Source organism: Thermobia domestica, chromosome 8, assembly GCF_964235325.1.
Source record: "Thermobia domestica chromosome 8, izTheDome1.hap1.1, whole genome shotgun sequence".
NCBI lineage: Eukaryota > Metazoa > Arthropoda > Insecta > Zygentoma > Lepismatidae > Thermobia > Thermobia domestica.
Window position 1 is genome coordinate 135,359,335 of NC_137461.1, and position 17,862 is coordinate 135,377,196.

Below are 17,862 nucleotides of genomic sequence, written 5' to 3' on the forward strand. Positions count from 1 at the left end.
ATTTATGACATATGGATAACGTAATTGGTATTGATTGTTTACTTCAATTTGTCTTCTTCCAAATGACCCACATTGAGGTCTTTACCTAGCATAAGACTAAATTATTTAAGCTACCTTATCATTTGATAGAGACCCCCTTCCTAATACACACACATACACACACACCACTAGAATTTAATCCCTGACTATAGATCAGTAATGGGTTCAGCTGAAAATAAAATGAAGTATGTTGTTCCACTTTTAAGCTTCGTACGACGAAGAAGTTAAATTGTAAGTACGAGAATTATAAAGAGGGAAAAATTGACAGAAAGTTTATAACATGTGAGAAAAATCGTAGAGCCGCTGGACAAAATTACGGCCAGGATATTTTTCTGAACAATTCCCATAGACAGAGATCAAAGCAGCATTTTTTTGCACCAAATATGATTACTTTCCCACTCATCCATCGTGTCTTTTGTACAGCATTGAGATTTGATGCTACGCTATAAAATCAGCTGTCAGTTACAGAAGATTCTGTAAGATTTTTATTTTGTTCCTTATTATTTTTACAGTTACTTTTGTGTTACTGTTCACGCACTTTAGGTAAAAAAAAAATAAAAAAAAAGAGGCTGGTAATGAACGTATGGGAATTGTCAGTGGAATAAAGAACACATAGAAAAAGAGAAGAACCTAGAGAAACCTGTGAGCATACATTGTCCACAAAAAGTTTACATCATCTTAAATCCAACTTTGATCTTTCGCACGAGATGTTAGATTGCATTCACTGAACCACAGTAACTAGCTCCCTTCAACTGAAAATTTTAAAGTAAGTTACTTTATTTCATCCATAATGATTCTAAAAATTAGAAATTACGCACTATTTGATGATGAACAATGTTTCAAATTATTATGTTCTGAATTAATAGTTTTATGCAAACTAAACATAATTTACCATATATTGTCTTAATTTTATTTTAATTAATATGTTATTTTCTATATAATCAAATATTGTCAATTCCTTGCAATATTGACATCAAGGCATAGGCTATCCAATTTTTCTCCACAACCATTCATCAGTATTAAAGGCAATTCTTTTCTAGGGGATTGTCCTAGAGGTAAAGCGATCACCTCTGATGCTGAGAACCCCTGGTTCGATCCCAGAGCAAGTGAGTTTGTGGTAGACAATATCGTGTTTGTTGGTTTTCTCAGGATTCTCCCGTTTCCTCCCATTTTCTCTTTCCACCAACTATTTCATAATAATTCACTTTCATTAACTTTCCATCTATTTTAGTCTGAAATGCAATTTAGTGGAATATAAAACCAGGAAGTTCTTTTAAGTTCGTCTCAATTCTTTTGTCTCATGGTTTCATCAATCCATTAGTATAATGGCAGTTCATAAATCATTTTTTGTATCATAAAATATATATAAATATTTAAATTTATGATTTTTTTCTAATATAAGTATGCTCCTTTTCGAAAATTACAAAACTGTGTTTTGAAAATGCATTGAAAGTCTCTTTTCGGTACCCATTCCAAATATGGACACCAGAGTATGTATACTTTTTCTACTCCTCATAGTTGGGGACTAGAATACAAAAAATGAAATGAAATCTTTCAGTTTTACGTCCCACACACATATGCCGGCTAGGCTAAACGAGACGGTGATGATGATAAATGAGTGCAATGCTGGAATGAATAAAGTAGAGGAAAACGCAAGAATCTCGAGAATACCTATGTACACTGTGTTTGTCCAACACAAAACCCACTTGCCGCGAGCTGGGATCGAACCAAGGACTCCACACACCAGAGGTGAACAATCTGCCACTGTGCCATCGTGGCCTGCGGACCACAATACTACCTTAAACTTATTATTACTGCATTAGTGATCAAGTATTCATTGTAAAGAAACAATATCATCTTCATGTCACAAATGTTAGGCTCTTTTGTACTTAATTGAACTTACATTTGACTAATTTAATTGAAAAAATTAAATAAAAAGTGTTTTACCTTAGTCCTTCCTGATTGAAATCCCCATCCTTTCCTCTTTCATCAATAGAAATTGTTAAAACAAAATACGTACGTCTAGACTAGAATGTAATTTGTCTGAAAATTATGTGGGCAAATACCTATACAGTTGGAGACATTGATGTGCGATTTAAAACGTGTAAACTGGAATATCCTCCAATAGTTTACAACGTTTCTTTTTCACTTTGTTTCTTTTTAGAGTAGTGCTAAACATTTATAATTACTTTTCTTGGTTTCTTCCACCACTTGCTATAGGAATTTTCCACTGTCAAGGAGAACGACAGATATTCATGAGTTTAACCCAGCTGTGAAGTGTGATACTTAATATTTTTGAGTGGATTCCAGCAGTCAAAGCTTCCTTCAAGCCATCACAGACATGCATCACAAGCTATTGATACTCGTCATTGGAAGATGTTATTTTCGTTTTATATATACACAGCACGTAATGATTTTTAGAAGCTTTACCACATATTTGATCCTATAAATGCTTACAGTACATAGATTTAATGAATGAACTGTTCAGTGGAGTTACCTGCAGTTTGTGTTATAAACTGACTAATTTAACCCATTAAGTCTTTTGCAGTATCTATAAGAATATGTTAATATATCACTGTTAAGAGAAATCAAACAATAGACATGTCAACGAACGTTAGATTGTCCATAAAAGTTCATTTTTTCGATTTTCTCAAAAATTACTCACTAGAATTTACCCTAAAGCCTTTCATTTTGTTCAGTTCGATGTCCTATATCGATGGATATACGAGGTGTGTTCAGAAAGAAACCGAACTTCTGCTGTAACATCGTTATTGCTCATTATACATTTTAAGCATTGTACCCCTCAAAGTAGTCCCTCTACTGACAACACATCGTTCCCAACATTTCTTTTATTTTTGAAAAGACTCCTAGAACGCAGTTTCTGAGATGGTGCACAGGTCTCTTGTTGCATTGTTCTGAATCTCCTCTATGACGTCCTTTCAAAGTGATTTTAAGTTTGGGAAACAGGAAAAAGTCTACTGTTCTAGGCCCGGAAAATAGGATGGATAGGGCTTAACGAGAGTCTAATGTTTTGACAGATATCTGCGGATGAGGAGCGAAGCGTAAGTAGGCATATTGGGTGCACCATCCAAGTCCAGTTTTCCCACAATTCAGGCCATTTTCTGTGCACAACTTCCTTCAATCTGGCTAAAATGTCCTGATAAAACTGTTCGTTTACCATCTGACCGCATGATGCAAATTGCAATTAAAAAACACAACTAACATCATCTTCATGTTTGACCGAAGCATGAGCGCTTCTTCTTCTAAGACGAGGATGCCCTGATGGAATTGAAAAGAATTGAAATGTCTCTGTAAATATTTTACCAAGTTTGTAGCAAAATTTCACACATGCACGTTGTTCTTCAGGTTCTTTAATTGTCACGATGAACAGCTTATGAACGTGCTCTTCAGCGGCTGTAGCTTGGCGACTAACGGTCATAGCGAAACAAAAAAAAAAAATGGCAGCTTGTTGTCTAATCCTGCCGCTAGGTACGATTACTAGCGGCAGCGCCCTCCTCTACTGGTTGACGCTATTTCGAAATTTCGATTTCTTTTTTAACACAGCTAGTATGTCTTGTTATTGGATAATTCGATAGTTAAACAAATATTAAAATAAAAAATGAAAGTTGTGGGCTCAGGAGCGTCATTTCAGACTTCGCTTGAGGGGGGCCAGAGCACCACCGACATAAGACTTTCACGTTTTGTACTAGTATATTAGTAGACAATCTATTAAAGTATATATATTCCTCAAACTCTTGAGGGGAGCAATTGTTCCCTCCTGCCCCCTCTAAATGACGCCCCTGTGTGGGCTATCTCTTATTAACCTTTTGAATACAGTCTTCTGGCTAGTGTCAGAATAAAAACCTTGATTAGTATATATTTTAGTATCAGTTTCGTCTTTATACATTGCGTGGTTACCGTACAGCGTCAATTTATTTTGAAGTTTACTAGAATCCGTTTCCCTAGATTTTCTCTAAACCGACATAAGAGGATTTACACTCATCCATATCATTTTGTTCAGTTCGATGAGATCTATTTATCGGTAAATATCTCATCTTTTGAGAATTTCGACCCCCTTTCGCCCTAAATTCTAATAAAATTATATAAATTTTTACTCAAATATTATAGATTTGCTTACAAAACAATTATCTGCTTTATGTCGAATGTTTAATGGTTGGTTGTCAAATAGCTTACAAGAGGAACCTTATGAGATGACAATAAGGTATTAAAGAACTAGATAGCTCTCTTTATAGTAATTATAAGATAAAACAAAACTATACATTAAATGTTCTGAGAAATGATGTCAAAGTGAATCATTCTGAATATAAAATATAAATAAGTACTTAATCAACCACCAAAGTTCAGCTGATTTTCAGCAAACAACTTTCGATAAAATCCCTTGCAAACTTTACCACCTTGGAACATCCACGTAAAAAGTTAATTGCATAGTGTGGAACAAAAGTCAGATGGCGGTCCTAACACAGGGAAGACTGTTGGATTAAGGCTTCACTTTGCCCATGAAGTATGTTTTGGGAATCTGGCAACTTCAGATACACAAGTATAAACTACATGTTTAATATGAAGTTTTTCGCAGGTTTGTAACGCCGCTCACCGTTTTGTCTTCTCACTAACTGTTCGTTAATTATAGCCTTTGTTTCTTCTGTTGATTTCTTCGCAACACATGCTTGAAATAACCACCTTCTGCAACAACGGTGTGTGCTACACCCGTCTTTCATTTCTTATACACAGTTAACAATGTCTCCGGACTCACGGCAATATATCCATTATCCATTAGCTGCACCAAAGCTGAAAATTCAGGATCTTGACGGAATACACAATAACTTTAAAGTAGGAGATCCCACATGTAGAAGTCTAGTAGTGTGAGATCCAGAGAGCGAGGTGCCCACTTCACCAGTATCCGACGTTCGATCCATCTAGCAGGAAACTTCTGATCCATGTAGTTCCACACACCAGGTTCTTTTCCATCCTGCTACAAGATCCTTGGGTATGAGCAGTTCTTCGACAAAACTGACGACAGGATCTCTTCATCCAGCAGCCGAAGGTATTGATCTACGTTCAATGTGCCTTAGCTGAAGAATAGATCAATGATTCTCATGCAAAACTTATATTTTTAGTAGTCAGGCCTGTATCCAGATATTTCATTTCGAGGGGGTCTCATTCTTGCCTTTTCTAAGGGTTAATGTGAAAAAAAGGCTGTTTAATCTTCTGTAGGTAGTTTTTTCTCCGTTATATCTTAATTTTCAGGTGAGAGGTGTCTGGAGCCAAGGGACACCTGGCACTTTGGCTACGTCCCTGGTAGTAGCACTTAGATAGTGGTGGAGCTGGTGATGTTCACATTTCACATTTTGCTGCGAAAGTATAAATTAATCCTAAACTTTCCGTACATAATTATTTAGCATTTAGAAAATATCATTTAGTGGATAATGTTGCCGATATATTCCCCATTCTGAAAGATTAAGTCTTCAATTCAATAATAATAATTTCAATGGCTTATATGACGAAGTATCAAGAACGAATACAACCTCCTAAACATATCAAGACAAAGGAATATCTTCAATTTATCTGAGAAGGATAGTCATTGTATTCCATGATTTCTTAGAATTATTTGATATCGATTTATTGTTAACCATTAAACCTGAAATTAAGACATTAGTTGTGGTATGATAAATGTTTGTTACACTTCTTCATATTTGCTTTTCATGTAACAAAAACAAACTAGGCCTATTTGTAAATAATAATAATAATAATAATAATAATCGAAATGTGGTAGTACAGTATCGAATATTGTGAGCTTGTGATATATTTTATATACCATCAGTACACAGCCATTTCACTTCTTTGTGCGCTAGTGGGTTGCACCTCTTTCTAGATTGTTGCTTTCTCTGCAAAGATGTTTCTCCCATTCAACACCTGCATTTAATCATTATCAAGAAAATGTTTTGTACAAACTATCCGGAAATGTCACTTTGAATTACATAATTAGTATCTACACTCGATTCCTTGTACTACGCCGTATGTTTTCTCCTTGTACCTTAAAAGAGAGAGAAAAAAGAATATATTGTAATTGCAAATTGACAAATGCTTCCTGGTGTCGATTTTTCCTGATCATTAGAAGCGACACTGCAAGAAGTAAGTGTTGTAAGAAAGAAACCAAAAAGAAAAAGAAAGAGGAACTAAAAAAGACAAACAAACATTGAATGTATCTGTATGCGAGCTAATGAAGTTGCTGATAGTTTGCAGTGTGCATGGATATACAGTATGTAGTCATGGAAGTTGCAACATGGAAGATGTAGCACCAGAAACCAGTAATAAATTTAAACAACGAATACAAACACTTGTGTGTCTCTGTTTCTCTCAACTTGACCCAATTTCTTCTCTTTGCCCTCTTCTGTTTGTACTTCCCGACTGCTTGCATGCATTCCCTCGCTTCAAAAGCACGCGCTTTGTGTTCATTTTTTTTCTTTCTTGCTGTGTGTATACACCCTGAGTATTCTTCCTGCATACATTACCTCCTTGTGGGTTGTCTTTACTAGGTCCTGTGGTTTCGTAATTCGTGCTGAGATAGACAGCATTTGCACTGCTTTCTTGCTGTTAACATACCGTGTGATTGGCTGTTCAGGAGTTTTGTTTTGAAATGGGAACAAATACTCCTGCATGTTTCATCCACTTTCATCTATTGTTTTTATTTTATTTATTTCTTTTTGTACATCATAAAAGTTGCATCTAGATAAAATGGAAGGAATTTTTCTTCTAGCTATAATGTACCCATTCCACGAGTAACGAAAGTGATATCTGCCTATATTTGCATCATAGGACTGGTGATTGGTGTTGAATTTCTATTTGCTTTTCTTTAAGAGCACCTTTGGTGTGGGAGACCCGGGTTCGATTCCCGGCAGAAGCTCATGAGGTTCGGATTTCACGTTAATCAGTAGATCCACATCTCATATAGCCTCGCTGCTGAAAGAGATTCTAAAATAAAATCAATTCTTTCCTTTAATCAGTGGCAAATCTAGAAGGAAAAACTGGGGTGCGGGGGCAGCCAGAAGCCATACTGTGATAGGTATATCATGAGTTTACAATTTTTCATGGATCCTGCAGAAGTTTCCAACCTAACTCTCTGCCGATGGATTATGGCTAAGTTGGATGTTGGCATTGTGGCCCCCAAGTAATGTTTTACACATTGCATAACAGAAAAATTGCAATGAAACGTTATCTAATCTTTCAAAAATTTTCCAATAAAGAATAAAAGGCAACGCTTACTATAACTTTCAAAAATACATAAATAATGGCTTCAATTACTTTAGTCGGTGAAAAAACTGGGGCGTCTAGGCCCCCTACTCTTGGGCTAGATCCGCCACTGTCTTTGATCTAAGGGGGCGCGGTGGAAGTGGTAGAGCGTTCACCTCCGGTGCTTGGGGTCCCTGGTTCAATCCCAGCTTGCGCCGTGTAGACTTTGTGGTGAACAAACACCGTGCTCGTGGGTTTTCTCGGGGTTCTCCCGTTTCCTCCCACTTTCTTCATTCCACCATTTCATTCATCTCTCATCATCACCGTCTCCTTTAGCCTAATCGGCATAACCGTGGTACGTAAAACTTAAAGATTTAATTTCATTTTTCTTTGATCTAAATAAATGAGGTGTTATCTTGGCTCAGAAGCAGTGGCGGTTCCGGAGTTCTACAAGAGGAAAGTTACATCGGCAGTAACGGTGAAACCAGCTTTGCCTCCCCTTCCCCGAAAAATCACCCCCCTTGAGGCTTTCAATATTTTTTCCAATTTGAAGGCATTCTTCAAATTATGATGTGAATCACAAATATTACAGAAAAAATAATGAATTTCCCATTTCATAACCATATTTCTAGTATGTCTTACATACGGAATAATTGAATTTATTTAATACAAAGACTTCAATCTCTCCAAGAATTAAAGAACAATTGAAGTTGCCAAAAGTGCTTACCGGTAAGCTATTTCTTCAACTTGAATATCTCTATTATATTGATTCTACAAAGCTCATTCGGTTCAATACCCAAGAACATAAATACTTATTAACAGTGTAATTTGAAACGCATACAAAAAAAAAAAAAAAAACTAAAAAGTGATGAAAAGTTACTAGCTCCATTTTTCGTGTACTTATAGTATTTACTATTTGCAAGATAAGGAAACGATAATATTTTCAATATTAACTGATATTCAAGTTATGATTCCACTTCGATCATGTATAAAGCAAATGTAGGATAATTAATATGCCCATTTACTTTCAGCACCAAGACGTGGACTTAATGTTTAACATAGAATCTGAATCACAAGTGGTCCTACTGGGAATCGACCCCTTGTATCGCATACGAAGACGTGTTTGCTAATTACAGATCCACAAGGGGAAACACCAAAATATATGTGAAGTTCCACAAGTCTATCGCGGACAGAATTAAATGGAACCTCCATGAGTAGCTTAGCTCACGAATCTCTGCCGCGATTCTAATTCTTCGTTCGCATCAATCGCGGCGGAGATTCATGAGCTAAGCTCTATTCCCCTCCTTAAATAAGTCCACCCTACATGACTTGCCAAAAAACTAAAATCCATGATAATTTTGACTTTCGAGCATACTAAATGGGTGCTTCAAAGAATACAAAGTTATCAATTACTTCCACGAACTGAACATGAAGGTGAAGAAGGTGGTGTGCTATGGAGCACGATGAGAAGAACATTGTCTACAATAAGATACTGGATATTTGCTAGTATCATAATTAAACAAAGTCAAAAGATCATGGAAGATACCGTACTACTCTGACAGTACTAGTGTTAACGGCATAAATTTTAAGACATAATTCCTGTCTCGCCATAAGAGTCACCTGTTTGTCATATCCCACTCCTTTAAACTACAAGTTTCTACTTTTATTTATTTGTTTACTATTTTGGAGGCGCGGTTCAATTCCGGTATTTAAGTTCCTCGAAAGTACACAATTAGTCTACCATTATTTTCACTATCCAGTTGTTTAACCAGATTTACAACGGAAGGATACACGTATTACCTCATTAAATTCTCATACTTACAGAACCAGAAAAACATAAATTTGTGCCTTTCTGGAAATAAAGATGGGAATGCTTTGAATATGCAAATACAAACAATACATGAATATATCGCTGAATATATAAACACATTCAATACATGAATATGTCGTTGAATATGCAAATACATACAATACATGAACGAATTAAGACGACTGAATGCTAGGAATATTAAACAGAAATGTTCCAAACTACAGTGAGATAACTTGGAAACAACATAACAATTCATTTGTCCATCATTTTGAAAATATATCATCTAATTTGATGTCATGTTTCTTACTCTTAACTCCTACACGTTGAGTAGATTTGTCCATTATAAATATAATAATTCCTGTTATTCTCATTATTTATTATTAGTACTTAATACATAAGTTTTTACACTTTGGAGGACGTTCTTTTCTTTTACTTTTTTTTTTTTAAAAAAAAAAAGCACAACGCTCTTTAAATTGGTTAGTGTCGTCAATCTGCAAATCGGGTTTCGCAAATTTGTTTTCTTTCAACTTCCCATGGTCTGGCGTCTCGATTGGACGAAATATATACGTATATTCTTAACTCCTCTAACAGTGTGAAAGGTGGTGAGGAGACAGCCTGTGAATTTCCACAGCCCATTCATTTTAACTCCAAAGAGAAATGAAGTCACATACCAGCTCGGCTCCGGACTAACCGGAATGTTTTTCTGCTTTCGTTCGCTTTCTCCTTCTATTTACCTTAGGATTTTGATTTATTCTCATCTGGATACTTTTTTTTTTTCTTCTCTTACGTTAACAAGTGGAATGATGATTAAAACTCCTAGCCTAAAATATACATTTTAATACATTATCAATGTCTCTAAGGCGTTTTAATAAATTAAACTGTGCACATTAATTATAAAAGAATGTACAAGGCTCTGAAAGTTTTGAGAACCCATCGATAGAATGAATTGTTACCCACACAGACATCGTGGAATCTCACGAGGTTGTTCACGCAAAGTTATGCACAGACAGTACAAAGTATTACTAATAGGTACAAGACTTTTTTAAAGTCAGAAGGGAATTGCATCCAATAAGTGTTTGAATGCAGAGATAGAGCAGAGGTGACTGCTGGGACACTCATAATTATTAACCACAGAGTTACGACAAAATATTTCATTATAGACTGTACTCAGTCCTACCCAATAAATATTAGCGACCGGAAGTGATTCACTAAACCTCTTTTTTTACGTTTAAATATTAAGATATAATTGAAATCTCGATGCACTTCATGGGGACACGATGGACCAGTATTTGAGAGCTCACCTCTGGTGCAAGCAATCGCTGGTTCAATTCCAAATCACGCTAGTTTGTGGCAAATAGCATGGTGTCCGTAGCTCCAATTCTTTCATAATTTATCACCTCTCATTAATCATCCATCTCCTTTAAGCTACATGGCATAATCGTGTGTGTGTTTCTGTATACATAATAGTAATGAGCGCAAGAGTCTTGGTCTTGCAGTTTTTGCAAGAGTCTTGTATGCAAGACCAAGACCAGGAATCCCGATGCAAGACCAAGACCAAGAGTCTTGCACAAGTACCGGCACTACTTGAATTTTTTTATATAATGTATAAAAGAAGGAGATGGTTTTCTTGACTTCAGTAAAAATGCTGCTGGAGTGAATATATTCTCAGTAGTTTATGCAATCCGTGTGAGTTGATCTGCCCCTGTAGCTTATAGCAACAGTATGTCGTTTTATGAATTGGTTGTTCGCGTTTTCTGTAGATATTACTCGTTTTCAAGCCACACAGGTGTCATCTCGCACCATGTGAGCTTTTTTGGTGGACAAACACCGTGTGTGTGGGTTTTCTCGGTATTTTTCGTTTCCTCCTATTTTCTTCATTCCACCGTTTCAGTCATTTCCCATCATCACTGTCTCCCTTAGCCTTGGTGCACAATCGTGAGACGTTAAACTTGATACTTCATTTCATTTCAAAGCATATTAGTGGTGTTCTTCTTCCAAAACTAAAGAGAAATGTAGTATTGAACATCGGTAATACCGTACACCATAGGTGTCGACTACATGGGTATGGCCTTGGCTCCGAGACTCAAGCATCCGTTGGAAATTTTCAATGTGTGCTCTTAAAACTAATATCGAAATAAAATTTTCATTACATTGGCAAAAACTTAGTGCATGTAACCGCAAATTTGATTTCATGGGCGGATGCTTATACATTGAATAATTGTTTATTAATATAACTTTCAGTCTCCTTAGGTATACGGCCCATCGAGGATTGATAACATTATACTACAACGATAAATTTATATTATAAAATTGAAAGTGACTATTTTTGTGACTCCTAATCTCTTGAATCACCCGACCGATCTCGATCAAATTTTCAACATAGATGAGGTTTGGACCTGGGAATGTTTTCATCATTTCACTTTGACGGTAAAACTTAGGGGAGGGGAAAAGGGGAGTTATAAAACAATAAATAAAACTTAATAACTCTTGAACCGATCTCAATCAAATTTTTAACATGTATGAGGTTCGGTCCTGGAAAGTTTTTTAGAGTTTGTTTCACTTTGATGGTAGAACCAAGGGAAGGAGGAAGGGAGAAGGGGATATATATATATATATATATATATATATATATATATATATATATATATATATATATATATATATGTGTGTGTGTGTGTGTGTGTGTGTGTGTGTATGTGTGTGTGTGTGTGTGTGTGTGTGTGTGTGTGTGTGTGTGTGTGTGTGTGTGTGTAAAAAATTAAAAATATAAGTGCTGTCTTTATGACTTCATTACTCTTGAACCAGCCAATCGATCTCAATCAAATTTTCAACATAGATGAGGTTCTGACTTGGGGTGTTCTTTTTTTATTTATTTATTTTATCAAATCACTTTGACGGTATAACTTAGGGTAGAAGGTGGGGATGGAAAATGTACAAAAATAAATAAAATTTAATAACTCTGGAACCACCCGACCGAACTCGATCTCATTTTCAGCATAGATGAGGATCGGACCTGAGGTGGTTTCTGTCATATCACTTTGACGGTGCAGTTTAGGGGAGGGGGAGTGAAAGATATTTTAAAATGATCGAAAATGACCGATATTAAAATGGAATCTATAGTTTTAAGGGTCGCTGAGATAAACAGTGACACTTCCGATACCGTTTACGATCAAATTCAGCCTCGTAACTTGAGGAGAGGGAGATTCATAATAATGATAAAAAAATGATCAAATATTAGTGTCGAATCCATAGTTTTCGGCGTCGCTAAGGTGAACAGTGATACTTCCGATCCCGTTTAAATGCAAATTCAGCACCGCAACTTGAAGGAGGAACAAGATATATAAAATTATCAAAAATTATCATTATCAATGTCGAACTCGTGGTTTTCGAGGTCATTGAGATGAACAATGACACTTCCGATACTGTACCTCGCAACATGGGTGTGAAAGAGATATATAAGTTTATTGAAAATGGCCGATATTAGTGCCGAATCCTTAGTTTTGGGGGTCTCTGAGACAAACAGTGACACTTCTGATGCCGTTTAAATTCAAATTCAGCCCCGTAACTTCGGGAGGAGGAGGGGAAAGAAATATAAAAATAATCGAAAATGATCGATGTCAGAGAGCGCTTTACTAGGCCTAATAGTAAAAAGTGACTGACTAACGAAATATATTATTTTTTTAAAAGTTTTACCCAACGAAGTGGATCATTGATGCTAGTAATCCATATTCGCAAGTGAGACTTCAAATAATTGGTAGTTTGATGCCGTTATTTTATATTTCCAATACAGGTCAAAAGTATTTATATAGATTGAATTTACGCAAAAGACATAGACAATTGAATCGTTTTCAGTTTTCACTCAAATTATTCTAAAATATTAAGAGGTTTGATTATAATAATTATTATTATTTTAATTTTCTCTATCTTTTTTGGTCAATATTGCTAAATATATCATCATCTTCATGATAGCTATTCTGCCATTATTGGCAGGTTACTTGCTGCACCTGAGAAGCTTCGACGTTCGGTGGTCCTCAGCTAGTCTCTTCGTCTTGACGTAGCAATTTTCTGTTTTAGTACCTTCATTCAACTAGTCTCCTTCGCTCCCTCCCTCTTTCCTTCCACAATACCCTCCAGACGTCCCTCATAATACAGTTTCTCCTCACCCAATATCCTAACCAGTTCCTCTTCCTCCTCTTAACTATAATGTAACTTTTTTTGTATATATTTTTATAGCGTAACACTATAGCCACAGTTCGAATATTTATAATCTAGTTTACTATTTTATCAAAATTCACTTAAACACTCCATCTTGATATTACCTTTTATTATAATACGTAATGAAGGAAACATTTACCGGTACACCCTTTAAATAACATACATGTAGACAAGGGCGCCCATGTTGTGTTTTCCAAGGGGGGCAAGTATAAGCGACGTTTCAAACATAGTTTCAAATTTTGCTGTAACTAATGTAAAAATTCTATTGTGTTTTCGATATTCCCAAGTACAATTTCCTCTAAGGGGGGGGGGCGAGCACCCCACCTTTCCCCCCTGATGGGCGCCCTTGCATGTAGATTATACAAGATGGATCCTTTGTTATATCTTATATCTCTCGCTGCTATGACGACCAATAACACGTATCGTCAAATTACTATATTAACAGAACATCAATCATAATATCAGAAAGAAATTAAAATTTATTTCTTTTTTATATTTTCTTCTTTTTCTTTTAGCTAGCTTGTGCATATTTTAATAGCACATATTGCCCGTAAATACAAGTAATATTAAAAATACACAATATCGTTATATAACAATATCTAAAATTATTCTTTTTCCCCCTACTGCTATTTTTTTTAACACCTCCTCATTCGTTGTCCGTTCAACACAGCTAATTCTCTCCTTTTCCTCTCCATGCCCATGTATCGAAAGCCTGCAATTTTTCATCACTTTTACGTAATGTCGTTTCTGCCCCATAGAGTACATATTGGAATCAGTAAAACAAAATCTCAATATTTAATTGGAAGTTTGATTAATACAAGGATTAGCTCAACGTGGTTGAAAAGAAAAATTTGACGCCTTTAGAGTGTAAAAATAATTTTGCAATTCATGGTATTTCAATAATCTTTATTTTCTTTCATGCGTCTCAGGGGTAGCCTCCTCTGTTTGGGAACCAGTGGAGTGTTGGATCTGTTAAAAAATATAAATAGATTACGAAACGTTGTGATTTAGGCATATCTTACAAGTAAAGCGTGGGCACCCATTAAAAAGGAAAAGGTCATCACCTATGTTGTACACTATCATGATACTTACACAAAGTTAAGATATATTATATTTAGAAACATGCATTGTATTTCCGTTACTATTGGCGCATTGTAGAATTTATTATCCTTTATACCTATAGTAAAATTTACCTATGAAAAGCTTGAGATTTCTTAAATGCAAGACTCTTGCATGCAAGACCAAGACCAAGGCCAAGGATTCCAGTGCAAGACCAGGACCAAGACCAAGACCACCCAGGTCTTGGTCTTGGTCTTGCATTTGCTCATCACTAGTACATAACTATGACTATGCCGTAAATTTTCGTAAGGTGGTTCGAGTTTTAGTGTAAACTTTCATATGGTCCCGGTTTTTTAAGTCTCAATATCTGGGAGCTTTATCTATAATTCGCTATTTATAGCAGTTGTCTGTAGTACCTAGTGGAGTGAATATTTTAGAATTTTTTTCTCAAAATGCCCTTCATTCGACTATAACGTGACAACATTACGTTAAAAAACGAAACCAAATAATTTTTAAAGTGCATTAACACATAATAGAGATATTCTATATGTAAGTTACACTTTATTTCAGTAAAAAGAAAAGAAGTAATAATTTGCAGTCCTTACAGGGTTTGTATGATAAGTAATGAGACCAGGTCTGGAAACATTGTTTTATTGATCTGATCTGTACAGGGACTTAAAAGCTTTCGAAGTACTCTCCTCTTGCGTCGATGCACTTCTGCAATCGATGTTTCCACGCTGCAAACGCCCCCTGGAAGTCAGCAGCCGGCATGTCCTTTAGAAATGTGGTCACGGCTGCTTGGATGGCTGTGACGTCTGCAAAACGGGTTCCTTTCAAGCGTGGCTTCAGCTTCGGGAAGAGGAAGAAGTCGGCCGGGCTCACATCTGGGCTGTAGGGTGGTTGTGGAAGGACTTCCACCCCAATCCGGGTCAAAAAGGAGGTCACTAAGAAGGCGGTGTGGGCAGGGGCATTGTCGTGATGCAACTTCCACCGGCTAGCGATCGCCGGTCTTTTCCGCTTGACGCTCCTGTGCAGTCTCTCAAGGACTTGTTTGTAGAAGGCGGCGTTGACGGCTTGTCCTTGGGGTACAAACTCCTTGTGGACCACCCCCACATTGTCAAAAAAAACAATCAACATTGTTTTCACCTTTGACTTCGACATTCTGGCCTTCTTGGGGCGCGGGGACGCAGGAGTGTGCCACTCCGCGCTTTGACGTTTCGTTTCAGGGTCGTACTGGAACACCCACGACTCGTCACCTGTTATGACGTCATCTTCAAAGTTAGGGTCACTGTTCATGAGGTTCAACAGTTCCTGACAACAATCAACACGTCGTTGCTTTTGTTCGTCAGTCAACACTCGCGGCACCAGTTTTGCACAGATTTTTCTCATTCCCAATTGTTCCGTCACAATCTTGTGCACTGTTGTGTGGTTCATATCGAGTTCATCAGCAATCAATCTCAACGATAATCGACGGTCTGAGTTCAGGAGATCCCTCACTTTTGCCACAGTTTCGTCCGTAGTCACTGTTGTCGGGCGTCCAGCCCTCTCCAGATCCTCAACGCTTTCCCGGCCGTTCCGGAACGCACTGTGCCAACGAAACACCTGGGCTTTGGATAGGGCTTCCTCTTTGTAGGCCTCCGTGATGAGAGAAAGCGTCTGAGTAGCCGTTTTCCCCAGGCGAACGCAAAATTTGATCGCATAACGCTGTTCGATGGAACCCTCCATGTTTGTTGATTTTCCGCCGTGACAAGAATGTTCACAAGGGCTTTGTCCAAGGCTTGTCCGCGCTCCACTAAGGCTCGGAGCCAACTGACGCGCGGTGCGTTGCTTTGCTCGGACCCCCCCCTACATCCTCCATCACCGACAAACCCGCTCCAGCGACACGCGCGCCGCGGCGCGGCGAGTCTCATTACTTATCATACAGACCTTGTATTATTGTACTTATCTGAACTGCTTGAATAACTCTACAAAATCGTTTCCAACAACAACAAAAAAAAATAACTAAAATAAAATAAAATAAAAAATAAAAACAAAAAATAAAAATAAAAATAAAAATTTTTTCATCATTCCAAAATTGTGTGTTATACATTCTTCGGATTGTAATAAAACAGATATTGAATTGGTGTACTGTTGTTGTTTATAGTGTTTAATATAAGAAAATAATGGAAGTGGTGAAACTCTTTCGAAAATGTGTAATAACCTTTTTCAGGTCAGCCATCCTGAGTGAGGTTTTTTCCCTGGGTTTTCCTCATTCATACTAGACAAATGCCAGGATGATACCTCACATACCGGTCCCAGGTCGCTTCCGTTCTTCCCAAACCTTTTCTTCCTTTCTTCTTGCCCGAATAGTGTATTCACCGAAGGACGTCATCCCTCTATATGTCACAACTTAAGCCTACAGATGCCGGTAATGCCTAGAAATATGCATAAATTATTAAATACTGCAAATAAATTGGGAAGTAATGGAAGAAACTTTCAAAACCTTAACTCTAATAATTTCCTCTTTTTAAATTATTACTGTTATAGAAAGGCAACACTTCATGGAAACAAGATAAAAAGTTCTAAATATACACTGATAGATATATATTAATCACAATTTAATGTTGGAAATCTCATGTCTGTCCAACAATAATTAGGGCAATCAAAGTAGCCAACTGTCACCATACTGTAATAAAAGAAAGAGAAAATGAAATGGCGAACAAGATGGCTTTAGATCATATTTTTTTATTTTTTTTTTTAAATGAAAGATTTGGTTATAAGGTTGTCACCTTACTTTAACTTCAAACATCGTTGTCTTTTTTGGAGATCTAAAGTTTCATAACCTGAAGCCAAATTATCCCAAAACAGAAGGAGATGCGTATCAATGGTGCAGATATTTGAAATAAAAAAAAAAATAAATTTTAAGTTTGTGTGACAAACACAGAGAATAGAGTGCAATTTGTTGACTTACCAGCTGCAGAAGCCTCGTACTACTACCGTGATCGCCACAACTTGCGAATATGACCACAGGAAAAGTTGGCAGACCAAGCAAAATATAATGAAGAACAAATTTTAATTAGTACTTTATGTGAGTGCATAGCAAAAAATGTGAATATTAGTACTCTTTACTAGAATTAAAATACACAGTAAGAAATTCGGTGAGTGAAGAGAATATTGAGATAGACTACATTTCGAAAACAATATTAAAGGGGCATTGTAAAGATCCCTTGATTGTTGCTGAAGTAATACGGCAAAAAATAAGCTTTTGGAGATGAAGATAAATTTGCTCTATGAACAGTATTAATCGGAGAGAAAAAAGGAACATGAAAATGGAAGACTGAAGATTGTAGAAAAATTTGCAAAAATAATCAGACAAGACATCCGCATGTCTACTTATCCATCACTAGATGAGATAGGAAGTGCTGCGGTGCTAGTTCCAACCTGACATAGAAGACAGTTCTTTTATGAAGAAGTACATATGTAAACACGAGTACTCTAGATGGTAAGGAAAC